The following is a 13291-nucleotide window of genomic DNA, read 5'->3' as shown; positions in this document are numbered from 1 at the left end:
GCTGGTATAAAGTAAGACATTTTTAGGTTACTTCTAATTTAAGTTTTGAATTGTTAATGAATCTGTAAGAAAAATAGCAATTTAAAAAATAATAGTACTTTTAAAAGACCCATTTATTCCTCTAAAATGTACTGAAATTGTCCAACCATGTTAAAATAGAAATCACTAGAGAGGCAGAAGATCTTTTATCCTTCTTGACAATGAGTTGTCACTAAGATAAAAGATATTTTTTAAATCTATGCAAAAAAGAGAGAAAGAATAGAAGAAGGAATAAGAGAATAAAGAAAGAGATCTGCCCATGCCAGAGCAAATGTGTAGAGGTTGCAGAATAAAAGACATTTTCAGCCATGCATAAATAAAAAAAATGTACGGATAAAAGCATTTTGAGAAGTTGTACATGTTTTAGTTTACCAAAGTGAAATATTAATGAATGGGACTCTAGCACTTAAAAGAGGCACCTTAATAACTGTAGCAGCAAATACTTTATCCATTTGGCTGCACTCTCCCAAGAGTTATGAATGAATTGAATAAAAGACATACACATACCAGCTAATTTTGATATGCCTGGACTAGCTCAATGGTTGGACGCTTCTAAACCTCCCCAGAGCTAGCGCACACACCCCTTCAGTATTCTTCAGTTAACATAGTTTAAAATCTCTATTTCATCTTTGCTATCCCAGACCAGATCAGGGGAGGGCGGGATGGCCCCTGGGGCCACTTCCTGGAACCTTATGTGTTGGCAGGCTGTCAGGTCTGTTACAGCACTGTTCTTCTCTCTCGCCCCCCTTGCCCAGGCAATCTAAAAGTCCCGCTTCCATCTCACTGCCCAGCCACTGGCAGTAGGGCAATTCTTTATTACCAATCAAATCCAACTGCAGAAAGGAACCCTCAGTATCTGGAAACATGGCTTTGGGGTATCAAATAAGAGAAAACATTAAAACTAATCCCCAATCAATAATTATTATTAACATTTGATTGCAAAGAAACATCACATCGGATTCTCACTTGATTCTCTCTTCATACTGACCCATCTTACAGGTGGTACTACTGCTGGGGATGGGCCAAGCTTAGAGTGTCCCTGAGTGAATGGTTTTGAGCCGTTTGATGCAGCTGTCCTCTGTGCTTTGCTGTTGATACAGCTTGTCGACATTTAGCTCCTGGTGGTCTAGCCAAATTGAAGAGGTTGTGTAGATGAGAGGCTTAGGTTTCTAAAACTTGAACCTGTATAAAGGATCACACACAGAATTTATTAGGCTTCAGATCCTCAAGTAGAACTCCAAAGAGCCTGACTCTAGGTCTCCAGGCACCCTAGAATTCACATTTTAACAACATTTCAGGAAATATTTCTGCTGCAATTTTCTACAATATTCCTTGAGTAATAGTTGTGGGTTTCTGGTTTTATTTAATATAGTATCTGGTAAAAGCATGGACTACTAGAGCCACAGGGAAAAGCCCATCAAACCAGCAGTTAGTGCTCACGTGGCTGCTTGGTGTAGTTATAAGCTGCACAGCTGAAAGAACACTGCTTATATGGATTTCTCCAACTGAAGCTGTAACCTGGGAAGCTTTCAATTTTCCCATATCCTGGAATATAGCCATTGCTTGCCTAATAAGACAGATGTGGGGTCAGAAAATGAATTTAAAGAGAAAATCAGACATTGCCTTTAGAAGCCAGAGATCTGGGGAACTTGCTATTTAGTCAAGCCTGCCTATTTAGAATTGCGTTCCAAGGAACAAAGGGCATCTTAAACTTGAGGAGATGGACTGACTTTCCTCTGTTCAAAACTCTAATTGATTTTGGTGGCAGAGCCTCTGGCAGTGTCAGGTATCACGAGTGGGAGTTAGGAGCAGAGACTGAAAGAAAGCACACCCTCTAAGCAACTGGACAGTAGCCTCCCTCACAGAGGAGATCAGGAGCCACGGTGAGATGCCACCTGTAGACCCCCAGTCTCAGAGACTCCAGAACAATCTGTGAGCAACACAGGAAAAGAACCTAAACCCCAGTAAACATTAACAATATGACCTTCCCTGAGTTTACGGGCTAGGGAACAAAAGAAATAAAAGATGTCAGCCAAGGTAAGGCTACAGATCCCAGGTATTCCTCTGTGTGGTGAGAATAACTTTATTATTTTACTATGAGGCACACACTATGAGAAACACAGTTTCTTGATTGATTTCTGCGACTTGCAGACTGCCACTCACAGTCTCACTTCGGCCTGTTCTCGGGCCATGATGCCTGACACAACCCAGAACCTGTGTGTATGACTGCATCAAATGAGCAGTTTTACTAAGCTCAGACCCATGGAGTAGTGGAGACCATTCCTTCCTCCTCCTCTTAGCATCTCTGCCACAGCCTGCAGAATAGGAAAACCTACCTCAACTGAAAGCTATAGGAAGAGCATATTCATTCACACTGTAGTGCTTCTAAGGAAGAGTGATTTATAATATATATGTGTATATATATAAATCCAGCTGATTTATTCAGGAAAGGAAGCTGAATTGTTTTCCACTTGGCTCTTCTTTGTTGCTGATGGAGTCCAGGGTGGAAAGCATTCTTCTTTGCCTTGTAGGGCTCTGTCTCCCACAGGAGAGAATCCTGTCCTTGTATAATGATAGCTACATGACCAATTTACCTCATAACCGCTTGGCTGCTATTTCAAGCTATGTTCTCCCTTCAGGTTTCAATAAGAAACAGACAGCATTAAATTGGGACACCTTAAAAAAGTTATATTTACAAGGGAGCCGTTTACAAAGATGGGATTCCAGTACAGCAAACCCTGAAGGGTAGCACCAGGACTGAGCTGATACTATAGAAGGATAGTAAGGGAGTATCAGAAACCACAAGAGAGGATCATGGGTAAGGTCTCCATGGGAGGAGCCGTGATCTTCAAAGTGCAGAGCAGGGACAAGGGATGCAGCCAGCTTGAAATAATCCCATAGGAAGAACGCTAAGAAGGCACGGACCCCTACCTCTGAACCACTTTTCTCTGATGCTCCCCTTTCCCGCCATCTCTCCCTGTCAGCTGAATGCAATTAGAGGCACCGGCTATCATGAGGGTCACACAGGACCACCTCGGCACTCAATGATCTCTAGGTGAAAGCACCAGAAACTGCTTAATAGGTTGTTCAAGCCGGTAGTCTATACAGCTCACACGAGCGGCTGTAGAGTCAAGCCCCGGCAGCCCACCAGGCAAAGCCTAAAACCACATCCTTTATCAAGTGCTCTTCCTCCCATCCCATGTCCCCCTCACCCTACATGTACAGCTAAGGGTCACCTCCTAAATAAACTATTTCACTGGTTTCCTTGACTCAAGTTCTGCTCTGAGGGTACCCAATTTGTGCCAGTAGAACATATGGAGTATACTAATCAATAGAAGAGAACCCATAACAGGTTTTGTCCATCATTTAGCATATGGAAGACAATGCCAAAAGAAATAATTCAAACAAAGGGATTTTGTCCAAGGAAGGGATTTGGAATAGAGCTGTGAAAACAGGTGGGCAGGGAACAGTGGCTATTTATTACAACTTTGTAAAAGTGCTTGATTATTTCATACACATGTGTTTCTTTTATGAAAATAAAAATGATATTAAAATATGTTTTTGACTTGCAAAACTGGAACAACGAAAAACTAGAGGAAGATGAAATACAGGATGATTAAGCTGGAGGAAAATATTTTGTTGGAAGAAGTGTAATCTTTAAGGTCAAGCCTAAAACAATTCGAAGATACTGGAAATTGCAATCTATTCAATATAAAAGGAGGCGCTGTCTAACTGATTATAAGAATGAGAATATAATACAGAAAGACAGACCAAAAGATGTGAAGGCGATTTAAGATCTCGAAACAAATTGAAGTGACATTCCACAAGACAATTCAAAAATAAAAGGTACTGAATCATTTCTCTTAAAGCCAAATAGAATGCCCATAAAGCCATGACCTGGGACATATACCCCAGGGAACAAAATGGCCCAACTAAATGACAGCAGGAAATTTAGGCAGGCTGATAGAAAAAATTCAAATGATGGACACAGAAAAATGCAAACAGTTTTAGGTAGGTGAATGTTGCAGTGTTGTAGTGGGAATCTGGGTCCTATGAAAAAAAATGCACTCTAAAAATTTGTAGCTCCATCATCTCTGCTCCCAGGGGTGAGTGACAGACCACAGATAAGAACTATCAACTCTAGGAGAGGTATAATAACTCAACAATGTGAAGGCAGGCATATACAGAGAGGAAAGGAAAGTGGGTCTGAGAAGTAGAGGTGGCACGGGGTAAGCTTCTCACCTTTAAATGGTGTTAGTCTGTAGCTGAAGTTGGCACCATGCCCAGCAGCTGCTGCACCAATGACAGAAAAGCCAGTTACTCTTCCCCCAAAGGACTAGAAGACACAACACCGGAAATCCAAATCAGGACGCAAGAATACAAGAGAGAGATCCCAGAAACCACGGTGGAGAATGAGACCTCTGATACCTGTAAGTGTCTACACGAGCTCCGAAGTGCAAGAAAAGCTGGAGAACCAAAACAAAATCCGAATTTGAATGAAAACATTTTAAAGCTTGGGTCTAAGCAAGTGAATTGACTGGCAAGCCAGAAGAGGTTGGGGTGGGTAAGGACAAGTCAACACTCTGCAGGGAAAATTACGTTCAGTCTTGACAATATAATAAACTGGCATCTATGACACAGCTCAACATAGCCAGCACATAAAAGCCAGAACAAGGTTATGAAAAGAACAGCAATTGATATAGACCAATCTGAAAAATAAAAATCTGATTTCAGAATTAACAGGCCTAAGTTTAAAGCAGCTATTAAACTCTGGTCATTGGAGTGTAGGAAAATATGCTCAAAATAAATGAAAAGACGAACAATTGTTAGAGGGGAAGTTTGAAAGAATCTAAAAGAATTTCTAAAAGATAGATAGATAGATAGATAGATAGATAGATAGATAGATAGATAGATAGATAGATAATAAAAATAATAGAGAAAACAAAGTAATGTGAAGACAAACCAATAGAAATTATCCAATCTAAAGAACAGGCTTGTGTGTGTGTGTGTGTGTGTGTGTGTGTGTGTGTGAGAGAGAGAGAGAGAGAGAGAGAGAGAGAGAGAGAGAGAGAGAGAGAGAGAGAAAGTACAGATATTAGGGGGCAGATATTAGGGGGCCAGTGAGACATTATCAAAATATCTGACATTTATGCTTGTAGTTCCAGAAAAGTACTAAAGAGAATGGGAAGGCATGGGGATGTAGTTTAGGTTGTAGAGTTCATAAAGTTCTGGGTTCTGTCCCAAGCATCCGAGAGACCCAGCACAGCAGCACACGCTTGACACCCTAGCACCTGGGGGATGGGGGGAGGGGCAGGAGTATTAGAGTTTGCAGTCGTCTTCCTCTCCATGGCAAGTTTGAGAGCAGACCCTGGGTTCCACAAGACCGTTGGAATGGCAGGAAGGGGGAAATAAAAGAATATTTTTATTTCAAAATTTAAAATACATGGTAAAAGTCACAGGTTTATGGATTGAAGAAGCCCATCAAAGCCTGAGCAGAACTGTGAGGAAGGAAAGTATGGGGAAGCCATGATACTCAGACGGAAGGAAAAAGCTCCCTCCCGAAAGCCTTAAAAGCCTCCAGAAGAAAACACATCTCTGGTTCATTGTTAACTTCTCATCTGAAATAATAGAAGTCAGAAGACAATATAAAAACATTATATATATATATTAAGGTGAAAAAGAAACGCACCAGACAAAATATCTTTCAAGTTTGAGGATGAAATAAAGGTATTTTCAAATTGGAAGTAAACAGACATAGTAAAAGGGATTCTTTATCAGAAGTCTTATACTGCAGGAAATACAAAGAAGTCTTTAGGCTGGAGAGGAATGAAAACTAGATAGAAATTGTGAACCTGGAAAAAGAATTAAAACTCTGGAAAATGTAATGAGTGACTAACTTTAAACCCACGTTTTCTTTAGCTTTTAAAAGTACAAGTTAGACTTCAGTGTGGCTTCAGTGGGTATAGCAAGCTCAGTATAAAGGAAAGCGGGTAAATGAAATTTGATCTCAACATTTCTGCACATAGAACTGGTCAATAATAACTCTGGTGGGTCATTAGAAAGATAAAGGATAAGTAATACGCTTCTTAGAGCAATTAGAGAAAAGAGTGTAAGCAAAAGAGACTGGGTGGAATTTTAAAATATGTTTTTGGTCTAAAAGAAAACACAAAAGAGGAAAGCATCATTGAAATACTCTGCCTACATCTAACTACCTCGATAATGAGGCAGAGAATAAGGGGCAGTCAAGGGCCCATCCCCAAATAAGACGTCATAGCGCTTCCTCTATAGCTCGGGGAACATATAGCAGAAACAAAGGCAAGAAGAGATAAGGACTGGAATATACAAGCAGAAAGGCTGCAAAATACCATCCTCTGGGCATGGTATAACTGTTGTAACCATGAGTTCACAGTAGCCATGATTTGTACTCTTGGCCTATGTGAGACTGACCATGTCAACCTTCAGTTGTAGATCAGGGAGGAGCTCCTGGGACCTCAGCCTTCACTCCTGAAGTGTTAGCTATTGATGGATTGTTGTTAGGAGAAATGTTATTGTCTTCAGTTACAGGGCTCTTAGTGGACAGCTCCAATAGCCACATAGACAGTCCTAGTTAACTTAGTACACCCTAAAACAAAACAGACCATAATGTGAGGAAGAGTTCTGATGCGAAAAGAGCAGGTAAATAGGGATGGGAGGAAGTTAGGAGAGGGCGGGCAGTGGCAGTCATCAGTATGTGGTATCTACACGTATAAAATTATCAAAGGAAAAATTCAGTCATTAAAAGAATAAAAGCAATTCGAATGGGAAGAGTCTTGAAAAAAGAACATCTGAATGATACATGGCCATCCAGATCTAGGAGGTGTCAGCTGCTAGCCATTAACCATTTCTTTTACCTCTTGCTCATGCAGTACGTGGCAACTGATTTGCCAAAGGCAGACTTAAGTATATGGACTAAAGTCATGCTTTTAAAATGGAAACCTAGGAAAAATAGCTTCATGACTATGGATGAACAACATGTTTTGTTTTTGATCAGACATAAAAAGCAATATTTGATTTGGAGGAGATAAAGAATGAGACTTAGTTCATCTGAAAGAGTGTAAGTCTGTTTATAAAGGTATAATAAGTAAGATAGCAGTGCCAACAGAGATTCTGACAAGCACTGGTAACCTCGGAAGGTAGGGAGAGGTTATCAGAACCCAGAAGGAGAGCCATCAAGAGGCACTGTGGTCAACAGAATGCTAAGAAATGACCTTAGGTAGGGGACGCAGCCATCCTGAGGCCATCCTATAGGAAGGGATCCAGGACAGCCAAGAGACTAGCATAATTCTCATTATCTCAACTAGGCATCCTACTTGACTGAATGCAACATGAAGCCAAAGGCGAGACCCAGTTATATAGCTGTAGAAGCCACTGTGTGGACCCTGTATACGTCACTTGGCATTTATAGTCCCATGATGTACTTGTCAAAAAATATCTTTTGTTATTTTTACCATGTGATTGCATTCTAAGGGCCATTCTACCGTGTAGATGCGTGCTCGGACCTTTGTCGATGCTGAGGCTCATGGCTTCTTCTCCCTCATCCTGCTCATTACAAGCCTAAGGATTCCAGAAACCACCCTTTCTCAGCACACACCCCACCATGCATGACTGACCTAGCCAGTCTGGGCTCCCCAGAAGACTCCAAGTGGCTACTGGCTAGCAGCTGACACACCAGCATTTTTCAACAACTAATCTTCTCATGCTGTAAGGGAGGAGTGGATCAGGCAGGGGGGTTGTGTGTTGTTAATACTTGAGATGGACTGTGAGGCACGAACGTTTATCTTGGAATTAAAACTAAGTAGCTGAACCAAACTTTGAATGTGTGGGAGAGAGTAGGCAACAGTTGGGTAATTGAAAGCACTTGTAATAGGAAAGGCTAAATCACCAACATAGCGGAGCACCGTCACCGGGTTAGATAGCAAGTTCAGAAAGTAGTTTTATTAAACATCAACTGTTTAGCATTCTTTCTTTCCTTCATTTCTCACATTTTTTCCTTCCTTTTCTTTGAACTTTACTGAGGTTCCTGATAAAGTCTAATAGAAGTGAGCATGGCACAGAGGAGCATACTCTTTGCAACTCTGAATTGCAATTGTCATATCTTTCAGTTAAGTAAGAAAGGGGAGAGCCCTCACCATGAGTCCGCAGTTTAGCATGTTCCAGACCGGAAGCCCCTGGACAGGAAACAGAAACGGAGACAGAGTCATGTGTGAGCCAAAGACGGAGCCCAGGCGACCCTAGCCAAGGTTGTGGTAGACTCGAGTGCGGGAGAGCGCAGGAAGCCCTGGGCAAGCACGGAGGCAGCCGTAAGGTGCCGTCATTCTGGAGTGGTACCCAAGATTTGGTAAGACACTGTTTCAGTGTTGTCATAGGTCGAAGATGGAAAATCATAAACCAAGTACTAGGAAAGATGATTTAATATTTAATATCATATCCAGGAAAATTAAACAGCTTCCAGAGTCAGACAGGAATCTGTTTGAATATGGATCAGCATATATTGGATTTAATGCTGCTTTTGAGGGCCTAATAGCAAACAGTCTATTTCTGCAAATCTTGAAAGTGACATAAGCTCAAATAGCTTCTCACTTACCAATGGCTGTGATCCCATTTTTGACAGCAAACCTGCCCTACCATAGTTTTGTAAGTTTACCTTTGAGTGCAGGTGATGTGAACTGTGAAGCCTGTACCATGACACGGGGTGCACTAACTGGTTTTGTTCTGGATGGTCCGTACCCTATCCTTTTGGCTATGCCCGTGAAGGGGGGCCCTGTTGCCAGGTATGAATCTAGCCCCCTACCACAGTGAGAAAACATCTTCAATTACTGGATTACAGATTCTAAGCCTGTCTTTAGAAAAAAATGTTATTTGCTACTTTACTGTTTGCTGCATATCTTGGATCTAGACAATATAAAGCCCTCATAAAGGCCCTTCAGTTGCTTGAACCCAACTTAGAAATTCATTGATTTGAAGCAAACATGTGCAACGAAAATAAAATGGTGAAAATTAAAAAGAAAAAAGAAAAAGAAAAGAAAAGAGAAAAGTCAAGCTATTGCCTCACACAGAGGATGGTCGTGTGCTCAGCTAAAGTTCGGCCCCAGCATGTTAAGGCTGCAACCAAGGACTTGCTCAATGTCCACTGCTTGCAGCCTTGGGCCAGGAACATTGAGTGAGCAAACTCTATACCTGTGCTCTATACCTGAAGGTAAATGTTAGGTGGTCTTTTATTAAACTAAACACGTTCGCAAAGATACTGAAACCATGGGGAGTTGCACAGCAGTGAATGGATACTTGGCAGTGTGCAGATGTCTACAGCCATCCTCTTTGCAGCTAGAGCGTGTTATTGAAGGATATACATCTCCAAGCACTGGTTCACCAGTTCTGCCATTCGGTACTAGAGAGTTCTTTGGTCAAATTTTGATCTCCCACTGTTAAGCCTGCTTAGAAAATGCAGACAGTGATAACCATCATCCAGAGAGAAACTGAGATTTAAGGGGAGAGGAGACAACTGAACATGGGGTGTGTGTGTGTGTGTGTGTGTGTGTGTGTGTGTGTGTGTGTGTGTGTGTAGGGGGGGGTGTTTCCTGGGGGGGGTCTGCTGGGTGGTGCCGTAGGTAGCATACATCTATAGTACAGTGCCAGGAAGCCATGGCAGGAGGATTGTTTAGGAGTTTGAGACCAGCCCAGGCAGCATAGTGAGACCCTGTCTTGAAACAAATAAATAAACACAAAGACGATGATAAGATGTCTCTGCACTGGTCCATTTGCCATCTCTGGCCTCACAATAGCTTGATACATTTACAAGCTACCTCAAGATATTTGAGACATTTCTTGTTAATTCCTTCCCACTGGGAAGGCCCATCCTTAGTAGGGAGATCTAAGCAAGCTGAGAGAATTCAAACTTGATAAGCCAATAACCCAATGGCTCAGAGAACAAAACAGTGTTCATTTATCCCCTGCTATAAAAACAAGAAAGTTAATGAGAAACTCAAAAAATACAATAATAAAGGTTATATTCTTTAACATGGGCAAGCAATTACATTGCATTATTGCCATATTAATCCCGAATACAAAATTCTGAAGACCTCTGCTGATTCATAGAAGCAGATTTTCTTATGATTGATACAAACTGGCATGTTTGAGCAAATTATATCCATAATGTAAAACAATAAACTTCAACTCAGACCTCCCACATGAACTAAGCACAAACTAAAAATGGCTCATAGACAAAATGTAAATTCCCAAATTGTCAGCTATCTGGAAGAGAGCATAGTAGAAAGAGCTGTGACCTGCTGTTCGTCAGAGCTCTTGTATATGACCCCTTGAGCACAATTCTACAGAACAATATGGGACATCACCAAAACAAACAACTTCTATTTGTCAAGAGTCACAGACAAAGGGATGAGCAGACAAGCCACAGACTGGGAAAAAACATTTCCAAATCACATATAAGATAAAGAAAAATTAGATTTTTGTGTATCCAATGTGTGTAAAGAGCTGTCAACATTCAAACCTAGAAAACAAACATGCTTTAAAATAGGCAGAAGAAGATTGTAGCTGGCAGCTGAGTGCAGAAAACGGTGTTCGGCATCAGTCCTTGGAAAATGAAATGAAAACCTCAACAAGGGGTTGGAGACATGGCTCAGCAGGTAAGAGCCCTTGCAGCACACTCATGAAGACCAAAGTTCAGATCCCAGCACCCACATTGTGAACTGGGCTTTCTGCAGACCTGTAACTCCAGCTCTGAGGGATTGAACACTGGCCTCCATGCACACACAGGCAAGTGCACCTATGCACACATACACACACATGTTCATATACTTTCCCTCCTCTCTCTCTCTCTTACACCCCAACAACCCCACACCAAAAAAAAAAAAAGGAAAGAAGGAAAGAAAGAACTCTTTTAAAGGGCCTAAAACCTCAACAAGATATCAAGATATGACAATGTATCTATTAGAGAGGGAAAAAGACTGTATCAAGTGTTGGTGAAGGGACAGACAACAGAAAGCTCACAACCAGAAGATAGCAGAAACTTTGGGGAAAGCTCCGTCATTTCCTATGAAGGCAATCACACAATGACCATATAATCCGTCAATTCCATTACTATTGATTTACCCGGTAGGGCATAAAGTCCACAAAAAGACTATTGTATACATGTTTACAGCAGCTTAATTCATAATAAATAGAAAGGAAGACAACACAAATCTCCCACAGAAGATGAATGAAGCGGCAGAGGCTGCACACCAGTTCCACAGGACAGCACTCAGCAATGAACAGGAATGGACTAGCCACGGACAAAGCAGTGCAGGGAGGCCTGAGGGTAACTACAAGGAGAAGGAGAGGCCAAGTCCTAACAAGAAAGAAGCCCATCTAGATGAAGTCGTGTAAATGGAAGCTACGCTGTGAGGCCTCATTGCCAATTCTCTACAGTTTTTCTCTGTTTGCTCACGTCTTTCTCTTCTTCTCCTCACTTCCTTCTCCTCCACCCCTGCTCTCTCTTCCCCTCTGCCTTCTTCATGCTTTTCCTCCTTTTGAGACACAGTCTTTCTATGTGGCCCAGGCTAGGTTTGAGTGCACAGTCCTCCTGCCTGAACCTCCCGAGTGCTGGGGCTGCAGGCATGTAACACCCAATAGTGCTTTCACCCCTCACTCTGTGGCTCCTGGGGTCTTTGCAGAGTCCTTCTCCTGAAGACTCCCTGCCATGACTGAGTTCTATTTGAGCTCTCGATCTTCCTCCAGTCTCACCCCGAATCAGCTTCTGTTACCCACTTTAAATATTGTGCTTTTAGTGACCTTTCCTGCTTTACACGCTCTGGTCATTAACTCTATATGTCCGTCTTACTCTGGTATCGTGAACTGCAGCCACTAGCTTTAGATCTCTGTATCCTCTCTCCATCTTTATGTCCCCTTCACACACCTCCAACCCCCAACCCCCAGTACTCCAACAACTCTCAAAGCCTAGGGAGTGCTGGAGTACCTTATCCGGCCTTAAAACATACACCTCCAGTTCTTGAGCATGCAGCAAACATTAACAGGGAACAAAATGGTTATTTTTAAAATATGATTAGGTTTCACTTATTTAGTATTTTGCTGTGATATAACTGGCACACAACACATAGCATGCATTTGAAAACACACAGCTTGTTAAGTTGTGGTATCTGTGTGTATCTGCTCATCTCTCACTGTGTCACGATGGACAACAGTAGCCACACATTGCCTCTTCGTGTTCCCTAATGTGCCTCTCTTTCTCCGTACCCCACTGCTAGATAGTCACAGAGCTAATTTTCCTCCCAGGGCAGCTTTTGTTTTACATGACTTCATCTAGATGGGCTTCTATCCTGTTAGGACTTGGCCTCTTCTACTCCTTGAGTTACCCTCAGGTCTCCCCGCACTGCTTCGTCCATGCCTAGTCCATTCCTTTCCATTGCTGAGTGGCGTCCTGTGGAACTGGCGTGCTGCCGCTGCAGTTTCCTTCATTCATCTTCTGAGGGAGATTGGTGCTATCTTCCCTTTCTATTTATTACAAAATAAGTGTCTATAAACATTTGCTGAATCCTTCGGTAGAGCCCTCTGATAGTTTGAATGTGCCTGGCTCAGGCAGTGGCACTATTAGGAAGTGTGGCCTTGTAAGAGTAGGTGTGGTCTTGTTGGAGGAAGTGTGTCATTGTGGGCGTGGGCTTTAAGACCCTCATCCTAGCTCCCTGGAAGCCAATCTTCTGTTTGCCTTCAGAACAAGCTATAGAACTCTCAGCAACTCCTGCACCATGCTTGCCTGGATGCTGCCATGTTCCTGCCTTGATGATAATGGACTGAAACTCTGAACCTGTAAGTCAGCCGCAGTTAAATGTTGCCCCTATAAGAGTTGCCTTGGTCATGGTGTCTGTTCCCAGCAGTAAAACCCTAACTAAGACAAGCACATTGTACATCATGGTAAGAAGCCAGACACCGTTGTTCTTGCCCTGCATGTTGGTTGTTGGAAAGGAAGCAGGCAGGATGAGTACACATGCCTGTGTCTAGCCTTGTCTCTCCAGCCTCCTTTTCTTTTCTTCCAGATGCACACAATCAGTGCTCACATTCTGAGTAGAATTCATGGCCATTGTCGTTTTATTCATTGGCAGCTTCACTATGTTCCTCAGGCTCTCCCTCCATCCTAGCTCCATCTGGTCCTCTGCAGACCGTGGGAAAGGGTGATCTGTATCAGCCATTTCCACTACTATCTCTC

General features: G+C 42.3%; 1 pseudogene; it reads left to right on the top strand.

Annotated features, from left to right (window-relative positions):
* Positions 1-8451: 8451 nt before the first annotated feature.
* Positions 8452-9035, top strand: LOC127692027 (transmembrane protein 126A-like; annotated as a pseudogene).
* The last annotated feature ends 4256 nt before the right edge of the window (positions 9036-13291 follow it).

The sequence above is a fragment of the Apodemus sylvaticus genome, chromosome 9 (genome assembly GCF_947179515.1).
Source record: "Apodemus sylvaticus chromosome 9, mApoSyl1.1, whole genome shotgun sequence".
Lineage (NCBI taxonomy): Eukaryota > Metazoa > Chordata > Mammalia > Rodentia > Muridae > Apodemus > Apodemus sylvaticus.
Note: the sequence above shows the minus strand (reverse complement) of the source record. Positions and strands in the feature narration are given on the sequence as shown.